Here is a 13,318-nt window from a genome sequence, read left to right on the forward strand (position 1 = left end):
CACCCGTTGTTTTTCTCATCGGATGTCAAAGCGCGGAGAGTTGCTTGTTGTGCGACAGATGTGCAGGCTGACCAATGAGGTGATTATCTCTTGGGTGCCATGAGGAAAACAACGATTAGAGGGCGATACAGCGACACGGATACGTGGGAGAGAGCAATTTTGCTCGTGTTGAATTTCTATTGTGATAGGCTACAAATTATCTCTCGAACAGTTGTACTCAACCTTTTTTTCAGTGATGTAACCTTGTAAAATATGTTTTCAGCCAAGTACCGCCTAAGCAGTGCAAAACATTTTTGGTTGATAAAGAAGATCAACAAATAAGTGTAAATTCATATACAGATGTCAACATTACATCAAACACTGGTGGCTATGAAGAATGTTTATAAAATCACAATTTAAGTATTTTTGAATGGATGCTGCTTTTTACATTTTCTTTAAAATCTCACGTGCCGTTACATACTCCCGTTTGAGAACCACTGCTCTAGAATATGTTGTAAATGTTAAAATAACTCATGAATTCCACGCAGCTGGCTATGAAAGGTAGATGGCAGCGTAAACTATGAATGATGTGTAAATTGAATGGAAGTAAAATGCGATAAGCTCTCTGCAACTTGCACATGAGCAATTTGTTTTTACGAATCATTTTTGCTAATCAGTTGAATAATCAACAGCCCACATAATCCGATTCCAATGAAGCAGCTTTACTGAGTTACCTATGCAACTGGAAAATACTCCTTTTGATATTATTCATGTGGCTTCTTTCTTTTTTGAACCCAATAAATCATACTTTTTGAAATGTGCTGCCGTTTGCCAATTGTTTTGAGAGACTCCTTACATTTCACATTGTGTCTTGTGAACATGTGGGGTAAGTTAAGCAGCATGAGGAAGTTACAGCGCTGCACAGCAGATGGCAGTAGACCATCTTTAAAACTCGGTGCATTATGCATTTAGACTGTCACATGCAGACCATATCTCCAAACCACTGATAACACACAGTGCATGTTCTTTAGACTGTCCCAGGTATGATGTCATTTTGGCATACCTTTTTGTTTATCTTTTTTAATAATTTAGTATTATATACATAAACAAGAAAAAATATTTAATGAGGCTGCAAGATGGGATTCTAAATAGAAAAACTGAAGGTAGACTTTTCATTAAATAAGCCTGGTGCATTCAAGTTTTTGTAAACGTTACAAGAAAACAAAAGTTTTTAATTGCCGAGTATCACTACTAAAAGTCTAAAAGTGTTTAACAGTGATTTAAAAAATTATATATATATATATAATGTTTGTTTTGTCTTGGACCAACATGTCTAATTGTCAGCTTCTAAATGAAAAACATCACAATTGGCTTTGTAATTGTGCTCTATTAATACATTTAAATTGAATTGCCATTAAAATGACTTGAGGGAGTTAAAACAAATGTCCTTTGTACATTCAGTAGGAGATACTTGTCTGCATGTGACCACTTTAAAGTACAAACCCAGATCATATGAGTGGAAATGAGTATTTAAGGTTATCGTGCCTCAGTACCCGCAGCTTAAATAATGTTCAGCCTATATTATTATAGTTATTGATGTTCTTCCCGTAGCCTGCTTATTTATCTCTGCTCGTTGACGAGTCAGTCCAGTCACACGGTGCTTTACTCTCCTCAATTAGTAAGTCCAGTTTGGCTAATTTAGTCTGTTGAAGACACTATAAGGACGCTTCATGTAATTTTATGCCGACGGACAGTCGATGTTGAGACCCTATAAATTGTGTTTAAGTGGATTAATAGTGTGCTGAGCCTGTGTGAGCAAAGTGGTGCTGGAAATAGTGGCTCTCTAAGCCGTAGGATAATTAAATGGGGTGTACTGCATTGACTAGCTTCTCCAGTAGCCATTGTTTACATGTGTGTTTTAGATTACGATGTTGGGGAAGACAAAAATGCCGTCTTGTACTTCTTGCTCTGTTAGATTCTACAAGATTCAAAGTGGGTGTCTAGCTTGTTCTTGTTTGTTTGTTAATTTTTTTCTTCTGTTCATTTTTTTTCTTCTTCAGTTAACTAGTATGAAAAGCCATATGCATGAATATAAACTTATCAAATTAATCAAATCTTTAGATTGTTTGCTATATTTTTGCTGTTATTTTAGAAAAAGATATATGGCAGACCTCAGTTAGCCTTGACTTTGAAGCATCACTGTTAGAAGTTAGAAGAAGCCTGTGTAGTAGGAATGTGAGGCTTCACCCTACTAGAGACTAGACTGAAACGTGGATTGTCCATGAAACTGCTTGATCTTGACCTGGCTGCCTGCTGTTATGGCTCCTCTGTCTGTCATAACATCCCCAATCACCCCCCCCCCCCTCACCCTACCCACACACACACCCACAGATACACATATGCACACTCTAACACATGTATAGTCTACTTTTTTCTTTTGAAGGTGTTAATTGGACAAATATAATAATATATTATGCATTAGGTAGAAAAACTCAACTGTCAACTGTTGTGGCACATGATTCTTTGCATGCAGTTTGTTTATCTGTTGCAGAACTGTTAGAAAAATTCACTCGACCCCTCGGAGTAAAATCATTAAAACAGGAACATTTATTCGTTGTAAAGAAGAAGCAGAGTTAGAAGTACAACATGATAGACAAATTGAATATCCGAGACTGCTCAAAGATCTCTCAAAGAACCACCTCTTAAATACACATTATGACCCACTAACAGAAACCCTCATGACGTCTTCGGCCTAACTGTGAACCTTTCCCCTCGTCCCATAGAGCGGTTTGTAAGAAATGGTCATATGATAACAAAGGAACTGCACGTTCTTTCAGACAGAAACATACAAATTCCCCTGTCTCCCTGCTAATAGGAGACATGCTGAGTTTGTGTGTAAGATTAAACAGAGACAGTAAGATGAGAAGTCTAAATATAACAGTGAAATAGTAAATGATTAGGTGTGAATATTTTTTGTTCTTCCAACAAGAACTATTCCACACAAATTTAATCCCTGTCATCTGCTGATTTCTCGCAGCCTGGCTTTGAATTCCTCTCGATATAAGAACATGGTATAGCCCCCTAGTGCTACTGCACTTTTATTACCTGAGGTGGTCTGCCTGAATATAGCTTACCACATGTCTTATTCAAAGGGAATGGCAGGTATGTGTCACTAGTCATAAATCGTAACTTGCCTCCAGCAGTAATCAGTTGCCAAGGCAACCTCAAATGGGATTATGACCTTCTGTTGTGTATAGACAAGTAAACTGTTAAAGATGTCAACATCCAAGAAACAAACATTAAAGATTTATGTCTGTAAACAATTTATCTTCTCATCATACTAAATTAAACTGATGTCTCTTGTGTCAGAGTAGAGCTTTTGGAAATACCTTTTTTATGCCAAGGGTATAGTATATATTGTTTTTTATGCAATCTGAGCATTTCTGAATTAAATAGTGCCCATCACTGCAGGTCGAGTGACGTTTTATCAGGGAGGGCTGTGTGACAATGTCGTCAAGGAAAGGCATCAGAAGGGTAGAAAACAAAGAAAGAGAGAGCAGAGTGCCTGGAAGGAGGGCAGAGTGTTGGGAGGGCGGAGATGGAGAAATGGGGGACGGTGGTATTTAGTATGCACGGCCAAGCTGCCCCATCTGCTTAGCGCAGCAGTCCCTGTCGTATAACTGTCTACAGGCCGTGGGCCACATAAAGAATGTCTCAGATTTGATGTAATTCCGCAAAATTAATGACAGCTTTACTCGGTATGGGCCGTGAGGGAATGATTAGTGTTTGATCGACCATCTGATCAGATCCCTTGGCTGTCTGCAGGAGAGATGCTCCACTATATGACTGCCGCCTATGGCAAGCACACAGATATACCTTACCCAAAATCATCCCGAGGCCCCCAAGCTCTAGTTCAGGTTTGAGGTCTGATTCCCGTTTTCCCTCAACACAGACAACCAATATCTTGTTAAACTCTCTGCGCTGTGACACTTCACATCAAAATGAACACCTACTGATGGGCTGGATGCAGGTCCCACTGGTGGTGTGATTGTGTACAGGGCAGTTTTTATTTCCGGCTGTGCAGTATTTCAAAGGAAAGTGGGCCAACCACCATCCAATTTAGAGAACTCGGAGGTCACACTATGACCTTTTACAAGATATGCTTTACTGCAGCTGTGATTGGAATTGGGTATTAGTTTTTAAAAGAGATGGGGAATGGATTGGGAATTTGAGTGAAGAAATTGATCCACTGGATGGATTGCAGGAGTTGGACAAGTGGAATTCCTCGCCTCATTTTAATTCAGCCCCACATCAGCTGGCCCAACCCCCATTTCTTTCCTCCTCTTGGGCTGCTGCGTTTACAAGCGAAGGGGGCATTCTGTTTTACAAGTGAGCCCGGTGCGTCTCGGTGTGCTAGCAACATTAAAATTGAACCCGTCTTATCTGTGCAAAGCGTGAGGCTTTACATCAGAGACTGTCGTGCTGCTGCCATGAGGCTCCTGTGTGCTTTTATGTAATGTGGTGCAGTCAAAAACCCAGAGGACAATTAAAGTGAGCTTGTAGATAAACAAATGATTGAAGACGGGGATGTGAGTTTGTGGAATGTAAGGTAGATTTGGCGGAGGGCGGTTAACTTTGTTAACAAGGCCAAGTCCAACAATGGACATTTTTCTTAGCCAAATCAAGTGTCATCATCACTTTATTAACAGACCGATCTGTGGAAAAATTTTGTTTTCAAAGTTGTACCTATTTTGTGCTGAGTTGCATATGGCAAAGCTAATTTCCCATCTGACCATTAGTACTCTGGTCCAGTACCAAGCACAGGCAGGCTAATTCAACAAAGGCTCGGGGAGGGTTGTTTCTGCCAACACAGATTGTCGGACAGATTGGCAATCCTTCACTGTGTATGGACACAGTGTTTTTTTCCTGAAATTGTTGGTCATTATAACAAATTACTTGCAAAAACACCATTAAAGTAAACAAAAAAAACCTCTTGCATCTGTTTTGATGCTAGGCCTGTTCCAGTTCAATTGCAACTTGGTTCATTATCCTCTGTTTTCCTCTTTTCCCATATATTTCCATTTTTGTGATCTTTTCCAAATTACTTGAACATATCTCCTCTCGCATGTGTCTCCCCATCATAATCGGCATCCTCTGATCTCTTTCATACGGCTTCTTTTTTGGTCCGCTCCTCCTCCCCCACCACTTTCTGTTTCCCCTCCACATTTTATATTTTTGGCTGAGCTGAAGACCTTTCTTAGCGCAGTGACCTTTCTGGTTTTAAATTAAGCCCCACTGCGGCATGTCTCTCTTCATAGACCGCGGGTTACGAGCCTTCAGAGAACCGCAAAAAAATAACGATTCTGATGAAATGGCCCCTTTAAAAAGCTCTTCCAAATTCCTTTTAGATTTTTCTTTTCCTCTTCCCCCTTTCTGGTTGCATTAATATTCACACTAATGAGGAACATCCTAAAGAGCAGACCATGGAAAATGTGAGATGAGACGCATGCACATGCCTCCCCACATGCACATCGTACACACGCTGTTGCTCATTGCTAATGGGTTCTAATCAAATGCCATGTATGTTTGAAGTGATTTATGAAAACTGGGCAGCGTATGCTTGCAATGTGATTGCTTAATCAGAAAGAGACCATTTTCAATGAATAACCCGGTTTGTGGCTTTCTAGAGGGGACCATGCTTGACATTATATGATTAATACGCTTCTATTTAATTCTGTTTAGATGATGAAGTCTTTTTTTTACTGCACTGATGTCATGTTTTTACCTGGTACTTCTGATTTTTTTTCAACACTTTAAATATGTCCAAAAGTTAGCAGTTTATCAACAGGCCAGTGCTGTGTTAGGAAACCAGGTGTTGATAAACCTCAGTGCGCTAAAGTCGTACAGGACCTCCCAGGTGCCGAGTAACGTTGTAATGGCTTTATTCATTATTGTCCTCCTCTAGTCTCCTGTGCATAATCCTGCCTTCCTTTTGCAAAATGAGGAATCTGACTCAGTCAACCAAAGCGTGACACATAAATGCCCCAAATTTAATTGAAACAACATGAGCCGTGTTTGCATTCCAAATTAATTTAAACCATACCTGTTTATTGCGGGCCTGTCCAGCTCAAGACCGAAAAAGCAACAGCTATTACGTGGAAATAATCGGAGCAATCAATTCCTAGTTCGCATGATACAACTTTAGCTCTTATTATCCACTCACAGACAGTTTTTGGCGCTCCAAGAGAAAAACCTCAGATCTGAGGCAAGTTGCCTCGGCTCTATCTCCACATTGGCACTCGAGCGCTGTGGAAACTGTTTAAAGATGCAAACCGAGAGACTCCCAGGTAAATCGCAGACGCATTCCAGCTATCTAGCATGCTAAATATCTGGATCTGTCAGGGAGCTACAGCTCACAAGAGCGCAAGACATGGGTTTAAAGAACCTGGTCGAGGGGTCACCTAAGTGTGTGTTAGGTAAGCAAGCATTTCAAACACGGACCAAAGTTGTTGTAGTTGCACCTAGGTTGTTGGACGGTTACATAAATAAACATAAGACTGGTTTACATAGTAGCAATAGTTAAAAACAAGTGTGGGTGACAATGTGGTGTTTTGTGGTCTCATCTTGGATTCCAGATGAAATTCTTGTAGTGTGTGACCCATTGTCGCCAGTCAGTCACGTAGTGTGAAAAACACAATGACTTGTAGACGCCCGACTGAGTACAAGACGGCAAGCTGTGTCGTGCGAACAGTACGTGTGTACTGTGAACAGTACTCAGCCTCAACTCTCCAGTCAGGGCTCTGTTTCGGTCCTCATGGGTAAAAGCTACAACATGGATGAACTACTTCACCATGATTTAGTCATGAACTTGTGTGTGAGATGCAGACTAATAACTTTTTTTTAAGTAATCTCATTGAGATTTTTTTTTTGCAAGAAAGACTAGCAGTAGCACAATAAATGCTCAAAGATAGAAGACCTATAACAACAGCATTAGTAAGAAGTTTCAAATCCCAAAGTGGGATAAGAAACCTCAGTTTGTTTTTGTATTATTTAGAGGCCTACCTTATTCCATTAAGAGGAAACATTTGTATTTTAAGGTATTTTCCAATACAATATTAATCTGTGCAGTACTTGGAGTTGGCTAGTCCTGAGACCTGCTCTGGTAGCTTTAACTTTGAATAAAGACGTGATATACTAAGGTAGCTTTATTAGAAGACCTTCACAAACAAAGTTGTTGGTATGTAATTCTCCTCTTGTTGCTAACGAGGACCAGCCTGCTTCTTCATATAGCAGACAGTGATTACTATATAATGAAGCATTACGGCACAATGGTACTTGCAACCTTAAATTCTGGAAGAAGTTGGCACCATACTGGGTTTATTGCACTGGGAGGACGGCTATATTTAAACACATTAGAGCTGCAGTTTTTCCATTATGACTATCATAAAATGTACACTGACCAAGAAAAAAAAAGTGTGGAAAATTCAGAGCAACATGATCAGAAAATATGCAGACATCAAAAGTGTGTTTTCTCTACTCAACAGATTGATCCTCTCCACTAAAGGATGAGCACACTGTAGCTTTGAATACTAATCCACTCCTCCTGTACATAGGCTGCATCTAAAACAACATGCAGGGATGATTTCTGAAGACTCTCCTAAGGTGCTTCTTGTAGCCTTGGTAACCCTAATGAAATATGGGCCAGCCCAGTTAAAACATGTGTGGTATTACCCCATTCCAGGGTGTGTCCTCCTGGGTGTCTATGAATCACTGATCTCATCAGACTGGTTCTCTCTCGCTCTCTCTCCTCCCTACTTTTCCCATCTCTCTCTTTCTCTCTCACCGTTCCTTGGCTCCCCTCCCCCATTCCCTGTCACACTCCAATCCCCTTGGGCATCTGTCTGGGATCTGCCAGGCTCATCAGCGTAGGAGAGGAGAAGGCTAACTGGGAGCCTGTACTGGCTGTAAATCTGACCAGAGAGGGAGGGGAACCTGCAGTGGCCACGCTTCCACTGCAGCTCGATAAGTCTGACAGCCTCCTAGTACACTGAAAACCTCTTACTTGCATCAACATGTGCAGACTCTCATGAACCCAAATACTTAACAAGGCAGTTTTTTCTCAGGTGTTCACTGACATTAAAGCTCACCGTACGTAGTGTCACTACAATTATCTAGACTTGTCTTAAACTGAGAGTGATGGTTACCATTTTGAATACAAACGGCATATACTTATTAACAGAGCATGTGCCTTTAAAGGAAACGAGACAAACACGTTTTGGAGCCTGTGAGATATATTAAGGATGTTTTATTGTCGACCTCTTACACTGTGAAAGTTTTGCTGGTTAAAAAAAAACAACAAAAAAACCATTCCATCACATGCCTATCTGGTAGAGAAGACTCCAAATAAATACATGTGTTGTATGGATATGAGGTATGTGCTTTTTGTGTTAACATGTTTACTACTTCCTAGGAACAGGATGATGGTAAATATGTTCTGCTGAGGTGATGAGAGTTGGGGAGGCTTGCCATCCAAAGAGTGAGAAGTATTATTTAACCCGTGGTGCTATGCAGAGGTTATTTTAGTCTCAGTCACTATAATGCTGTGGAAGCCGAGCACCGATGTGGACTGCAATGCAGTGAGGTGGGCCCCTCTCTCTCATACATGCATTTAGTTGGGTGTGATACCATTCCATACACATAGACACACACCCTCCCTCTCCTTATCTGGGAAATAAGCATTTTTACAGAGTTTGAGCTGTAAAAGGAGAGGAGCAGATAGCCCATAAATCTAGCCATAAAAACGTTAAGTTGTCAGAGGTGCCATCAGCTATCAATCGTGTGCGGCAAGCTGATGAAGGGGAAATAGGTGATAAAAAACAGCATTTTAGGGAAATTATGTCCAGTCTTCCATTTGCGAAGTGCTGCAGTCGCATCACGGCAGAATCTTAATCACTGGCTGGTGTGGCCAGGGACTGTTCCTTGGTGTGACTGTGAGGAGGAGCACACCCTGGTGGGAGGGTTGGATACTAAGGAGAAGAAGGGGGGCCATGGAGGGGAGGGGGGGAAGGGCAGCGTTGTAGAAAATTATACAACGAGCATAAATCACTTCTACACTACCGTTTTTCTCCCTCCCTCATTTTCTCGCTTGCGCCGCATCTCCCTCGCACGCTCTCTTCCTCGTTCTCTGTTTCTTTCTAGCCCTCATGACCATGCATCTCCCTCTCCTCATTTGCACTCCCACTGCTCCTCACCCTAATATCCTCCTGGCTTTTTGCCCTTTTATTCTTCTTTCAGTCCCTGGCCATGCGCTCCATGTGATGCACTGCTGGTCACCTTCTCCACCCCACTCTCCATCTATCGCAACTTCATTTCCACTGTGGTTTGTTTACATGCTTTCTTTATTGATCTGCTTTTTGTTGCCTACAAGGGATTTATCCCCTGTCCATAGGACGGTATTAGCGAACCTTGAGATTGACTTGTCTCTCTAAGATGGTTCAGATATAGCCTGTATGTGAAATAAAAGAAAATACCATCTGGGCTGGCGCTTACTTTACACTTTATCAGACAGCACCGTGACATGGTTCTCCGTTGCTTCTTTATTGTTGAATTTTCCTCCTCAAACAGAAAAACAACCAGCGATGCTTTTATATTCAAAGGCATTTTAATATAAAGCAGATTCATTGAAAGGCTTGCGAGGCAAAAGTAAATTAAGCAATATCTGATAGCTTTTTTCTCTATATTAATTTGTGTATAATACAGTGTGTCTTATGTCAGTGTGGGCTTGTAGCACAGACAATTTATATTAAGGCATCATGTGAGAGGACCATTGCCCATTGAGCTGATGAATGCTTTCGTTGTCTGATCTGTGACTCCCCCTTTAATCTAAGGTCATTTGTTAATTAATTTGAATAGCCTTACAGGCTCTGGTTCTGCTCCAGTGGTCCTGGGTGAGTGATGTCATCCTGCACTGAGCAGACTTTAAGCACTGTTAAATGGATGCAGCGACGCGTGTTCATCTGCAGTGGCCCTCTAGTATATTCTGCCCTGTGTCCATTCATCACGGCCACAGGAAGGTGTTACTGGGATCAAAGCTGTCCTTAAGGACGGAAAAGTGGCAACGCTGTATTTCTCACCTAAAAATGTGTGACAGTTGACTATTAATGGAGTATATAGCTAATAGTTCTAGTTTTGATGAGTTTACAAAGTTAAAATGATCATGGAGGACTGGTACAATGCTGGCTTCATACACCGAAGTAACTCGTCACCGACCAGGTGATTCTCTGTGGTCCTGGTGGTTTATGTTGAGATGGTAAAGATATTCCCTGCAGTGATCACAGTTAGCCATGTCTTGTGTCAGGGGCTGTGCTGCCACCCTTAGATAGATAGAGGTACTGTAATGCAGTATCCATACCCCAACAGTTTTTGTGGGCTACTCTGCAGTTCAGTCACACAGCATGTGTTTGTGACAGAGGGTAGTTTAACAACACATCTAACCTTACTGCATTACAGCTAGTGTACCATGGGCATGCAGGCTTTATGTAAAAAGGACTGTCAGAAAGATATACTGTCCAACTGTTTAAGCTGTTCTACCCTCTCAGTGCCATTAAGGTTTAAAAACTAGACATTAACTTTGTCAGCAGTCCTGTATTCCTGTGCATTTTAGGTTTTGTTATACATTTAGTCCATCATGTGTCCTTTTACCATGTTCGTACTGACCTTTTATTTATATAGTTGATCATTTAATTAGCATTTTTTTTACGCACAAGATTTTACTTCTACAGTATATCCATTGGTGTTGCTGCTTTATGGTTTAAATTGTGAGCATATTATCTCCCCCCCCCCCCCTCATATAGAGCTGAAACCCAGTGGTCCCCCATGGCTTGGATGGAAACAGTTATCCATGCACATGCAATCTGTGTAACTGCTGCTTACCAGCCAAAAACTAGAGGAATTCATTATAAGTTTTGGCTTTTAAACATTGCCAGAAAACTTGAATGACAGGGAAAGGCTCTGATCTCAGTGTGGATTATCTTAATACGATAAAACCCAAGACCAGGCAATTTGCCATTAATTACCCAAATTATTTAAATTGTCTATATTGCAGTTTTCATTTGTAGTTTTTTAAAGATGAGTCTACCAAAATCTGGTCTTTACTCAAGGGTTTGCACACTTGCAAAGGTCAACATATAATTATATAGCTTATCTTTCCAAAGCTATTTTTTTTGTTTAATGACTTTAAGTGATACAACTTTAGGAGTTGTAAATGCCGTGCTTCGAGTTGATCATAAGATAATTGCAATACCTCTTATTGAAAGGAACCATAAACGGTGTCAATGCCATCAATGAGAAGCTGAATATGACACATTTGTCAGACGCTGGACCAGTTTTCTGTCGTAGGGAGTGGTTTTCCTTTCTTGAAATTGTAGTGCAGTTACAGCTGCATCTGCCAGGGGGCAGTCGAGCACACACGTCAAGGCAGCAGAAAGTCACAGTCTTGCATCTGCAGATCTCCATCTCTCCCTTTGTGGCAATATTACCGTTTCTGTCATATACAATGAATTAGCAAGTTGCTAATTCATTGTATATGTGTAATGTTATAACTCATTGTTAATTTAGCACGACTGTTTGATATATTTTGAGTAGTGGATATAGTTCTGTGGCTCTCTGCTGTAATTATAAACCCTCACTGGTTTATATCCCTATTTAATGTTCTCTTCATTAGCATTAAATCATGTTAGTCATTTTCTATTTGGAGGTCAGAGGAAGCAAAATGAGGCGTAGAGTAAAAATGGTCTTATCTACAGGACAATGTCATCAAAAAAACAATGTTAAGTATATAACACATTAATGTAAAAGCATTCAAAAAGTTTAAACGGCATACATAAAAAGAACATTTATTCACTCTCCAAAGTAAGCTTGCCAGTTACATTTCAATGAATTCAAAATGTAGAGTTGTAATTTTGTACCCATAAAACTGTTAAAAGACTTTAATTCATTTCACTACTACTTATTTCGCTACTCGGCCCATTTATGAGCAATAAGAAATAGATGCATTAATGTTATCGCTCATTTCAATAATGGTGCTGCACTAAACTTCTTACTGAAAATTCACAAAATAGTTTTGTTCCAGTTATTGTAAACCAAGGAAAGTAAACACCAAGTAATAATTCCAGGCCACGTATGATTATGTTGTGGAAGCATCCTACATTTTTTATTTATTTCTCATTCTAATGCTTCTTCATACGTTTGTAATAGAATATAATGAAATTAAATATGGCTGTTTGTTTTCATTCACTAGAGTAATTTGTTTCCTGCCTTTCAGCACTTTAGCTCAGCGGGTGTTTGCAGAAGGGTATGCTGATTGCAGAGGTATTGTTGCATAGCATGCTGTGTAGGTTCATCTATTATTGTGCTATAAAGGTGATTATATCCTAGCTTTAAAGCAAACTTGTTTTCTGAGCCCAATGTCACTTCTGTTTCCTTAGCCCTCCGAAGAAGAAAAGTCATAAACTTTTTTTTGGAGCAACCGTGTTAAAATGAACACCTGTAACTCGACACAGACTTCTCTACTGAAATGCCAGAGGCAACTTTATGACTCATGAGAATGGGGACACGCGGCTAAATAGATAGTTTGTGTACAAGCCTGTCCTCTAGTCAAGGATTTCCTTTGGTTTTAAACAAAACGTGCATTTGGACAACATCTGAATGGAAGCCATTTTGGTTTGGCCTTATGTTTGCTCAGCCCTGGGATTGTACAGGCTCTAGTGGGGGATGGGTGGGCTGCTGCAGCTACCCCTACCCTGCAGACTCCTGTTAATGTTTTAGTCATACTGGAGCCGCTGGGCTGGGAGACGGATTCAGTCAAAAAGCATTTGAGCACCCTCAGGTCCTCGGTGATTTACTGCGTATTTGGACATCTGCAAAGAGCTTTTGCACCTTGAAATTCTCTCTCTCTCTCTCTCTCTCTCTCCCTCTCCCTCTCCCTCTCCCTCGCTCTCTCTCTCTCTCTCTCTCTTTCTGTGTCTTCGCAGTAGTAAACCCTTGGGAATGTTCTGTCTTACTGAATCACCTTGAAGGTATCCAAGGTAGAGTCACTTCCTGTCACCTTCTCCCTTAGTGATCCACCCCTCCCTCTCTACCACCCCTCCATCTTACCTCATCTTCCTATCCCCTACAAACCTCCTGCTCGGGCCTCAACCACACCCTTCTCGTCTCGGACAACAGATTTAATGTGTGCTGCTCCTATGTCTCTGAGCCCACCTCTTGTTCACCAGCTGGACACATCAATCCATGTGACAGGTGCTTGTCAGTCTGCTCCTTTCAGGGCAGCATCCCGAAA

The 13,318-nt window shown here is 40.9% G+C and overlaps 1 protein-coding gene across 3 annotated transcripts in view; it reads left to right on the top strand.

Moving 5' to 3' along the window:
- The window catches only part of hoxc13a (homeobox C13a), a 48,068-nt gene that overhangs the window by 3,492 nt on the left and 31,258 nt on the right, over positions 1-13,318 (top strand). The gene's annotated exons all lie outside the window — the stretch shown is intronic.

The sequence above is a fragment of the Clinocottus analis genome, unplaced genomic scaffold (genome assembly GCF_023055335.1).
Source record: "Clinocottus analis isolate CAN_PGR_092001 unplaced genomic scaffold, fCliAna1.0.p SCAF_4, whole genome shotgun sequence".
Classification (NCBI taxonomy): domain Eukaryota; kingdom Metazoa; phylum Chordata; class Actinopteri; order Perciformes; family Cottidae; genus Clinocottus; species Clinocottus analis.